The 11,260-nt window shown below is 43.9% G+C and overlaps 1 pseudogene; it reads right to left on the bottom strand.

The window, feature by feature from the left end:
- Nucleotides 1-9,149: 9,149 nt before the first annotated feature.
- Nucleotides 9,150-10,817, bottom strand: LOC148685751 (uncharacterized; annotated as a pseudogene).
- Nucleotides 10,818-11,260: the final 443 nt, after the last annotated feature.

The following is an 11,260-nucleotide window of genomic DNA, read 5'->3' as shown; positions in this document are numbered from 1 at the left end:
TTCTCTGCAGTTAGAAGCCTGACCACGTCAGGAGCCCTGAATCTGTTAGGATAAATGTGACTATAACCTTTAAGGCCACCTCCCTATCTAGTTTCGGCTACAGGCAGAAGGGGTAAGAAGCTAAAGGGAAGAAGACCTGTTGTGCATAGTTCTTTAATAAAACTATTTCCTATTCAACTCCTTTGACATGCTTGTCATTAAACAGAGAATATTACAGAAGTCCCTGCTCTGAGCAATTTCTAATCCCTCTCTCCAAGCTCATCTCCAAAACCAGAATTTGGCAGAGTGGAAGGAGCTACACTCACACATGCACCCCACTTTCCCTGCCCCTGTTCTCCTTCAGATGCATGGTTGGAAGACTCAGACCTTTGCTGCTATTATGTCTACTTCCTTCCCAATATGGAAATCCCCCCCCCTTACCTCCAGCTCAGCCTGGAAGCTATCAGGAGCAAGGCTTTGGGTCGCCTCCTTTCTCTGCTACAAAAGTTTCAGCTTGGAAAAGCAGGCATTTTATTCACAGGCTTAAAGAAAGAAAGAAAAAAGCATTTAGAAGCTGCACACACACACACACCTGACCTGCCACATTAGTTAATGGCGGGGAAAAAGGATGGAAGAAATGGCCACAGAGCTGCGAAAGAGGGAAAACAAACAGGAACTGGGAGTGATTATATTTAATGAGCTGAGACGGATTGCATTCAGGTAATAAATTATAATTTCCAGAATTGACTAAAAGTGGTTCCTTTGGTGAGATCCACATGCCTGCCAAGCCTCCCAGTTCTGTTTGGAAGCTCTCCCTATTTCTGTCTGTCTGTCTGTTTGTCTTGCATATCCATCATGCAACCAAGCAGCTCTTTCATATTGTTTCTTTGACCCAGCACTTCCTTCATTTCTGGGCCAATGGACCAGGCCCCTCCATTAATCTTTTCTCTTGCTCCAGCAACTGACAAAAGCTGTCACTGTGCTTGAAAAGAGACAGCATTATAGCAGTTCTCCGGCAGTGTTAGGGGAACATCTCCTGGAAACTCTTACATTGCTCAGATCTCAGATACCAGAAGTCTTCTATGATTCCCTCCTTCTGTCCCTTTGGACGTATGCTATATAATACATTTAAATCCTCCCTTTTCTCCAAGGAGCTGATGGTGGGGTACACACTTCTCCCTCACTCCATTTTATGCTCACAATGCACCAGTGAGGTAGGTTAGGCTGAGAAATAATGTTTTGCCCGATGTGGGGCTTGAACCTATGACCCTGATATTAAGAGCCTCATACTCTTGATTGTGGATCTTTTTGCAGCTGAAATAATGCCATCCAAGCACAAAAAAGCTCAGGGATACCTCAGTGTTTGTAGATATATATTAATATTAATATTAATTAATATTAATATATTAATAATATATATTTATCAACATATATATATATGGGTTTCCATAATTCAAACAGTGAAAATAAGGACAGAAAAATTGTTGAGCGCGCGCGCGCGCACACACACACACACACACACACTGTTGCTGTTGTTTAGTCATTTAGTCATGTCTGACTCTTCGTGACCCCATGGACCAGAGCACGCCAGGCACTCCTGTCTTCCACTACCTCCTGCAGTTTGGTCAGACTCATGTTGGTAGCTTTGAGAACACTGTCCAAGCAACTCGTCCTCTTTCGTCCCCCTCTCCTTGTGCCCTCCATCTTTCCCAGCATCAGGGTCTTTTCCAGGGAGTCTTCTCTTCCTTATGAGGTGGCCAAAGTATTGGAGCCTCAGCTTCAGGATCTGTCCTTCCAGTGAGCACTCAGGGCTGATTTCCTTAAGAATGGATAGGTTTGATCTTCTTGCAGTCCATGGGACTCTCAAGAGTCTCCTCCAGCATCATAATTCAAAAGCATCAATTCTTCGGTGCGCGCACCCACACCCACACCCACACACATATATATTGATGACAAAAAATACCTATGGTGGAATCCCTCCTCCAAAGATGGGGCAGGAAATTCTACTTACTATTGGAGAGACAAAGAAAGACAGGTGGTTGAGGGAGGGGAAATGGAATGGAGTGACCTAGAGAGGGGCGTAGCTAGCTGTCTAAAATCCTGAACAGCAGTATTCTACACTGCAACACTTTGTTTTAGGTCCCTCTTGGTTTATACTAATGACAAACGACATCCCCATTGTACGATGTTGTGATAGTTCCTCTGGCAAGATGTCTGCTTAGTTTGTTTTCTGGCCTTTGGAGATTTATTGAATTTGAGATTCCGATCCTCATGGAATCATAGGCTTGGAAGGGCCTCCAAGGCTCATCGAGTCTGCAGTGCAGGAATCACAGCCCATGCAAGTGTTTATATGTGTGTTTTTCACCTGCCATTGGGCCAAGAATTTTGTTGGTCATTGACACAAAGAATACAGGACACATATATAACACATGGATTCTAAGTAAGTTTTCAGATTCTGTGGATGGGCATGTACTAAGGAGGGGTTAAATAACATAAGAGGAGGAGTCTGTTGATGTATAGGCAGGTGGGCTTAATGAATACTTGGCAGAAAAAGCTGGTTTATACCTGAAGGTCATGTCTGTGTGTACATGTTCAACTATCCTTAGAGAGCTTCATTCCTCTGAGTTTGCCCCTTGTATATAGCATCTACCTTTAAAGAGATGTGCCTGTTGCCTCCTGCCTGTTGCCTCATTCTTTTAATCAACACCTAAGTGAAGCCCATGTTTGTCTATAGAGAACCCTTATATTGTAGATCAGAGAGACAGAGTCTGGGCATTTGGCAATATTTTAGCATCAAAATAGTTTCATTATTATCATTATTATCTTCCAGTCTTCCTAGTGATTCCTGCCACATTTGTCTGACAGGTAAGGTAAAAGGCCATAGAAAAGACTATTTCACCGAGAGGTAAGAGGGAACAGCAGAGGTCATGCCACTGCTGTTATGAACCATAGTGAGGGCTTGCCAAGGGCATCATGGCAACACAACTTTCAGCAGGAATTCTCATTTTGCATGCCGTGCAAAACTTACCAGTTAATCTGGATCGAATTGAATCAATATATCATAAAGAACCATCTGACGAAACAAAAGCAAATTTATTACGGTCAGAGAAACCACAAAGAAACACAAGAGTGTTGATGACCAGTTTTATATAAAATGAGTGCCGCAATTCTCAAGCAAATTCTCCCGTTTTTAATTCACTTGCCAAAATAGATGAGCAACCAAATATAGAAGTTGGAAAAGTACTGAAGTTATCAAGTAATAGTTAATATTGTTGTGTTTAATATTAACCAAGGGCGAAGATTTCAAGTATTTTGAAAGTGTCCCATGAAGTATTAGTGTCGGGACCTAGGAGTGAGCAGGACACAGAGTCCAAGGCTACCTTGACACCAGCTGAGGAGCTGGACCAGATTTCTGGCTCTGAGCCTGGTGCTGTTTACCCAGAGCCCAATAAACCTGAGAGTGGCAGGCAGGAGCCTGCCAAACCAGATCTGTCAGCGCATGTAGAACCTGAGTCAGGATCCTCACAGGCACTTTGCTCTGGGTCCAGGGAGTTGAGTTCTTCCCACATTACTTTGCCAGCCCAAATAGCACACCACGGAGTGAAGAAGTGCCTTCTTTAGGCCAGAGGGTTGGCCCTTTGGGATTTTGCAGTTCTCCAGCAGTGGAGCATAGGAGAGGTGGACTGGAGGCAAAGAAGGTCTCAGTTCACCTCCATCTCTCCCCAATGCTCCGGCAACCAACCTTCCTCCACTGTCTTATCCTATGGCCTCCTCGTGAGAACCAGAACGGAATACTTTAAAAAAAACTAAACTTTTGAGCTCGTTCAAAGCTTCACTTTGCTAGAATAAATGGGTTTGCCTTGCCTATTTTTCTTATAAACCTTCATATGCCTCCCTTTGTGTCCTGGGAGTTTTGTGCAGGAGAAAGGTACACCCACACAAACCCAGAGAATGATGCATGCAATGGAGTTGACACTAGATTAAAAGGAGAGAGAGCGCCTTTTCCTGCTTTCTGACTGCATGATAAGTAGACCTTGTGATACTTTGTAGAATTAATTGCCTTCTTGAGGGATTCAAGCGGCAGAAAACTTACATCTATTAGGAGACTTATCTTGGGGTGTGTGCTTTAGACAATAGTTCCCTCTTAACATTTCTCTTTCTTGGTGGAGCTTTCTCAAATATCCTCCAGTTTTGATATTTTGGGCTAGTGTCTCAGATTGTGTGATTTTTCACTTCTTCCTCCAGTTCTGTTTAGTGCCACTGGTCGCTGCTTCCCTCTTCTTGGGTTTAATGAGGGATCTAAGGATGCGGGTGGCGCTGTAGTCTAAACCACTGAGCCTCTTGGGCTTGCCATTCAGAAGGTTGGCGGTTTGAATCCCCGCGATGGGGTGAGCTCCTGTTCCTCAGTCCCAGTTCCTGCCAACCTAGCTGTTCGAAAGCACGCCAAAAGTGCAAGTAGATAAATAGGTACCACTCCGGCGGGAAGGTAAACAGCGTTTCCGTGCGCTGCTCTGGTTTCGGTGTTCTGTTGCACCAGAAGCGGCTCAGTCATGCTGACCACATGACCCAGAAAAACTGTCTGTGGACAAATGCCGACTCCCTCAGCCTATAAAGCGAGATGAGCGCAACAACCCCAGAGTCGTCTGCGACTGGACCTAACTGTCAGGGGTCCTTTACCTTTTTAATGAGGCATCTGGCTCTGAAGGGTTGGGGGAACATCACAATGCTACGTAGCCTATCACAAGAAGGAGCCTTAGGACCTGATTTGTCAGCAGTAGTGTCCCTATCACATGCTAAGATGGGGTGGGGTGGGACAGAGAGGTGGCAACATTGGGGCAATGAGAATGCACCACTGGGGCAAATTTGTTGCTTCCACAAGTCACCCCAACTGCCCTATGGTAGGGTGGAGCAACAGCCAATTGGAGCCACACATTTGCACCCTCGGGACCACCACTACCAAACAGTGCACTTACTGCCAGGCCACCTCAGCCCCTGTCTAGGTAACCAGCCGTGATGCTGGTGTTGGAGGGCGGGCTCTGCCCCATCTCATGCCCCGCTATTGAATATGTATATCTTGTGTTTCCTGGCAACACCCATCCAAAACAGCTTACAATAAGTGCCAAAAAAACGTACAATAATAGTTAGACATCCAAGTATAGTTCAGTGCTTTGTATTTGTGGCCAGTTCCTCTCTAGCATATAAGGAAGGAGAGAGACACCCAGCCCATATCATGTTTTGCACAGATGTGTGCATGAGCTTATTAGAGAAAGACACTATACTGGTTCAAGCAAGGACACATTTTATGACAGCGATCTGTCATTTCATCTTTCCAGTGCATCGTATCATTATGTTGCATCATTCTGTTCAGAACATTATTCTACAAGTTACTCCTGAGTGATATATTGAAATGACAAAGTGCTAATCCCTACTAAATTTTTAAAGCACACACAGCTGCTTTTTGAAAAGTCCAAGCAACTGCCTGCTCTTTTTGTGTCTTTACTTGCTCAAGTGAAGTTGCAGTCACAACTTCCAGAGCTCTCATGCATTATAAAAGGACCATCATTCAATTAATTAAAGTTCCAGTAGAAGGCACTGGAAATTAAAGTAATTGTTCATGTGGCAACCAGCAGCCATTTATATGGTCTGGTGATCATAAATACCAACGAAGATATTTCCCTTCCCATTTTATTTTTATGAAAATGCAAAAATCAGAGTTGTGTGTGTGGGGGGGGAATGCTACAGTTTGGGATATTGTTGATTGTTGATTTTCATTTTCATTTTTGCTTGCTTACATTAAAGCAAAATGGCCTACACTAAAGCAAAATCCCGACTTGGAAGTAAGTCCCACAAAGTTCATTGAGTCAGGACAGGACATGGGGAACCTTTGGCCTTCTAGATATTGTTGGACTCCAATTCACATTGACCCCATCCAGAATATCCAGTGGTCAAAACCGATGAGAGTTGGAGTCAAAGAGGTTCCCCATCCCTGAGCTGGAATAATATAGGGCTGCAAATGTAAATGAAACATAATACTGGCAGCTCCTGAGAAAGTTGGGCAATTGTCCGCATTCTTTTTTAGTAAGTAAACCAGGATGTACAGTGCGTCATTCCTGAGATACCTGGTTGAGCTTTGAAATGGGTTTCAATGATGAAAGAGCCCTGTGTAGAGGTAAAAGGTAAAGGACCCCTGGACAGTTAAGTCCAGTCAAAGGCGACTATGGGGTTGTGGCACTCATCTCGCTTTCAGGCTGAGGGAGCCGGCATTCGTCCACAGGCAGCTTTCCGGGTCATGTGGCCAGCATGACTAAACCCCTTCTGGTGCAACAGAACACTGTGACGGAAACCAGAGCACACGGAAACGCCGTTTAACTTCCCACCACAGTGGTACCTATTTATCTACTTGCACTGGTGTGCTTTTGAGCTGCTAGGCTGGCAGGAGCTGGGACAGAGCAACGGGAGCTCACCTTGGCAAGCCCAAGAGGCTCAGTAGTTTAGACCACAGCACCACCTGTGTTCCCTGCTTGAATTAGGAGTCAGTAACCTCGTAAGGAGCAACTGGATTGCTGGTGCTGGTGCTACATATTGTTTGGAGACTGGGGGATGATGTCCTTTCCTCTTGGAGGGCTTCTCCCTTACCCACACTGAGCCAAATGTGATATGGGAATGATACTGAGGAACAATCAGCATTTGCAACAGATTGGTGCTCAATATTTATGGGTGGAAGATAGGAATGGATGCTAAGAGAAAGTGTTTTGTTCATCCTTCCCACTTGCTTCGGTTTCTTCCCCCTGCTGTCCATGTAGGGAAGCAGACATCCAATTGTAGGGGAACAGATGCAACTCCAAATATGCACTAAAGCTGCATCCATATCTGTATCGCAATGATGTGGCCCCTCCACTGAACCATCTAGAAAGGTTTTTGAATTTTGGTGGGAGTGCGCAGGACCATTAGCTGCAGATGTGCCTCCCAAAATAAGCATCTAGATTTTGCACCCCGGGCTGCATTGCAATGCCTGCGTGTGTCCTGCTGCACAGCTAGATGGGGCTGCTGGTGCGGATGGGAATGTTTAAGTGTCAGTAGCTGTTATCTGTGAGTAACTGCATATATTTCAAGGCAGGCAGCACAACACATCATATCCTACAGGGAATCATGGGGCTTGTAGTTGGAAAACTACAAACCCTATGGTTTCCTGCAGTAAATCAAACTCTGAGCATTGTTTCCAGCTCAAGAGGGGCCTCTGGGAGCCTCTCAGGTGTTATATAATGAGCAGGCTTGCTGCTCTCACTGTACAGTACATCCTTTCTCCAATGTAAGTCTCTCACTCTTTTTTTCTTTTTGGCCTGGAGAAGGCATGGGAGCTGACAAGGAGAGCGATGATACGAAGAGCCACAGGAGCCAGCTCCTAGGGGCCGTGGGGGCTTTGTTTGAGGACCAGGACATTCACAGGGAAACTTTAGTGCTTGTTTACAAAGCTATTGTACTACCAACAATTGTACTATATGCTTGTGAAACATGGACCACTTATAAACGCCATCTCCAACTCCTCGAAAGATTCCATCAACGGTGTCTTCGAACAATTTTACACATCCCTTGGGAAGACAGGCGAACTAATACCAGTGTACTGGAAGAAGCAAAGATCACCAGTGCTGAAGCAATGATTCTTCAACATCAACTTCGTTGGACTGGTCAAGTTGTGCGGATGCCTGATGATCGTCTTCCAAAGCAACTACTCTATTCCGAACTTAAAAATGGAAAGCGTAATGGTGGTGGTCAACAAAAGAGGTTTAAAGACTGTCTCAAGGCAAATCTTTAAAAAAATGTAGTATAAACACTGACAACTGGGAAACCCTGGCATGCAAACGCTCCAGTTGGAGAACAGCCTTTACCAAAGATGTTTTGGGCTGAGAAGAAACTCGATCTCAGGACGCAAGGGAGAAACGTGCTAAGAGGAAGGCACGCTTGGCAAATCCACACCGTGATCAACTCCCGCCTGGAAACCAATGTCCCCACTGTGGAAGGACGTGTGGATCCAGAATTGGCCTCCACAGTCACTTACGGACCCATTGTTAAAATCATGTGTATGGAAGACAATGTTACTCGGCTTTTAGTGATCACCAAAGAAGAAGTCCCCTGAGAAGCTCACTGTGTCATGTAATCGATTATGTGGGGCAGGGCTGACCTGGGACCCGGCAATATTTTATTGAAGTTGGCACCCCTGGGAAAGAGCCTATGGAGGAAGGCTTCAACTCAGAGCACATGTTTTGCAAGAAAAAGTCTCAGGTTCCAAAACTGGCATCTCCAAGGAGGACTGGAAAAGGATCTGATCTCAATACCCCCCCCCAATGGTCTGCTGCCAGCTAGTGTCAACAATACTGGCTAGGTTGTTGCAGCTTCCTCCACTGTCAGACTTTGGTTGGGCAGAACTTGAAGGGCTTTGGGCCCAACTCAAAATGGGGTCGGATTTTTTTCAGTGGGGGAGTTTGCATTTCAAATGCCCCTATTCGTGTCACCTGTTGGGATTAATCTACCTGGGAACTATATTTAAGTATGAATTTGATAGGCTGAGGGTAGGATAATTAATTCAAGCCCATCTCAGGACATGAGTTTTTCTTTAAAAAATAGCAAAAAGCAAAAAAAGAAGAAGCCATGATTAAAAAAGCCATGATTAGATTAAATTTCTCAATGTCTGAAATAGTGAACCCTTGGAACAGCCAGCACTGAAAACTTAATACAGTTTCATTATCCAGAAAGCACTGAGAGATAATGATGATATTAAAAGAATATGCACTTACTGCTGTTTCGGAGAGGATAAAGTAACTATTCACCATAGTTCTAGTTACAAGTAGGTAGCCGTGTTGGTCTGCCGTAGTAGAAACAAAATTAATTCTTCCAGTAGCACCTTAAAGGTAAAGGGTAAAGGGGCCCCTGACCATCAGGTCCAGTCGTGTCCGACTCTGGGGTTGCGGCGCTCATATCGCTCTATAGGCCAAGGGAGCCGGCGTTTGTCCGCAGACAACTTCTGGGTCATGTGGCCAGCATGACAAAGCTGCTTCTGGCAAACCAGAGCAGCACACTTTTGATGTGCTTTCTAACTTCTAGCTGGGCAGGAGCTGGGACCGAACAACGGGAGAGATAGAACACTAAAACTTCATACGTGGGCATGCTTGGAGTTAATAGGAATTGATTTTATTTACAAAAAAAGAACTAAAGTCCATATTTGTATTAAGACCTGCTGGCGCCAGGGATGCAAATCTCTAAATCCAGTATGTCTTTTTCTGTAATAATTTCTTTTGCAAAATATCCATATTTGGTTCATTAATACTATGTTTGTAAATCACGAACCATCTGAAGTCTGTAGCTTTGTGATTAGCTTCTATGAAGTGGGATGTAAGCGGGGCCTCTATAACTTTATTAAAAATGCGGCTCTTGCGCCCCAATATTCTAGTCTTGACAGTTCTTATTGTACTATCTATATACCATACATTGAATAGCGTATACCACTCCCCAGGAGTTGCAATTAGTAAATGTTTCTAGTTTGATCACTTTATTGGTTCTAGGAATGGAAAACTCCTTTTGTTTGATTGTCAGGCTGCATATTGCACATCCCCCGTGTTTAAAGTGGCCCTTTATATCACTTGCTTGGGGTTGGTTTTTTCCAGTCATCTCGGCGTGTACTAGAATATCCTTAAGATCCTTGGTTCTGCGAAAACCAAAACGTGGTGGTGGAGATGGACAACCTGGAACGTTCTGTATAATGTGCCAGTGTTTTCTAATTGTTCTGGCTATTGAGTTTGATAAGGGAGTAAAATCTAAGGACCAGGTTAAGGGGTGATCTTCAAGTTTGGATCGTTCTTCAAAAATTGTATATCTAGGCCTAATATTCACCCTCAACTGCGCTGTTCTTATCACTTGTTGGGGATAGCCTCTATTGGCAAATTCACCCACCATTTGGGCACAGTTTTTGGTATAATCCTCCAGAGTGGTCGAATTCTTTTTAATTCTCAAAAATTGTCCGTATGGTAAATTCCATTTAAGATGAGGTGGATAAAATGATTTGTAATGAAGATAGGAAAGCCTGTCTGTAGGTTTTCTATAGGGTCTGATTGCCAGTTTATTGCTGTTATTCCGATATACGACCGTGTCCAAAAAGGTTATGTATTGACTGTGGTAATGAGTGGTAAATTTAATATTAGGATTTATCTCCTGGCACCATGCAAAAAAGGGACCCAGGTGGCGCTGTGGGTTAAACCACTGAGCCTAGGGCTTGCTGATCAGAAGGTCAGCAGTTTGAATCCCTGTGACGGGGTGAGCTCCCGTTGCTCGGTCCCAGCTCCTGCCAACCCAGCAGTTCGAAGGCACGTCAAAATGCAAGTAGATAAATAGGAACCGCTACAGCAGGAAGGTAAACGGCGTTTCCGTGTGCTGCTCTGGTTCGCCAGAAGTGGCTTTGTCATGCTGGCCACATGACCTGGAAGCTATACGCCGGCTCCCTCGGCCAATAATGCGAGATGAGCGCGCAACCCCAGAGTCGGTCACGACTGGACCTAATGGTCAGGGGTCCCTTTACCTTTACCTTACCATGCAAAAAAAGCTGTCAACCTTATCGACATTCCTGAAAACTAAAAATAAGTCATCAACAAATATTTTATATAATATTATTTCTAAAAAAAAGGATTAACTAAATGATTATAAAAGAATTCTCCCTCCAGTTTGCCCATGAATAGATTGGCTATGTTGGGAGCACATGCACTACCCATAGCAACCCCTCTAATTTGTAAATAAAAATCTTGTTGAAATTTGAAATAATTATATTTAAAAATCAAATCAACTAATTCCATCAGAAAAAAGTGGGGGGATGCTGGTCATCCCTATCTCGAAGGACATCATCTATGATAGATCGGGCTTCATCTAATGGAATATTCATGTACAATGCAGCGACGTCCATAGTAACTAGGATAGCAATAGGGGAAATTTTTAGGCCCTCAACTTTCCTGATAAAGTCCCTTGCATCATGTAAATAGGAATGTAATGTGGACACCCGAGGACTCAGAAAGGAGTCTAAAAACTTGGATAAAGGTTCCAATATTGAGTTTGTACCTAATACTATTGGTCTACCTGGAGGAGGGAAACCTTTTTTTTTTTTAATGAATCTTAGGCAAAATATAAAATAAGGTTGTTCGTGGATTGTTGTTCAAAAGAAATTGCTTTAGGGATGAATCAATAATGCCTATTATTTTGGCTTCTTCCACGATGATATTAATAAGTCTTGCAATATGTTTCG

Source organism: Zootoca vivipara, chromosome 5 (assembly GCF_965207765.1).
Source record: "Zootoca vivipara chromosome 5, rZooViv2.hap1.1, whole genome shotgun sequence".
Taxonomy (NCBI): Eukaryota; Metazoa; Chordata; class Lepidosauria; order Squamata; family Lacertidae; genus Zootoca; species Zootoca vivipara.
This window is presented reverse-complemented; position numbering and strand designations above follow the sequence as displayed.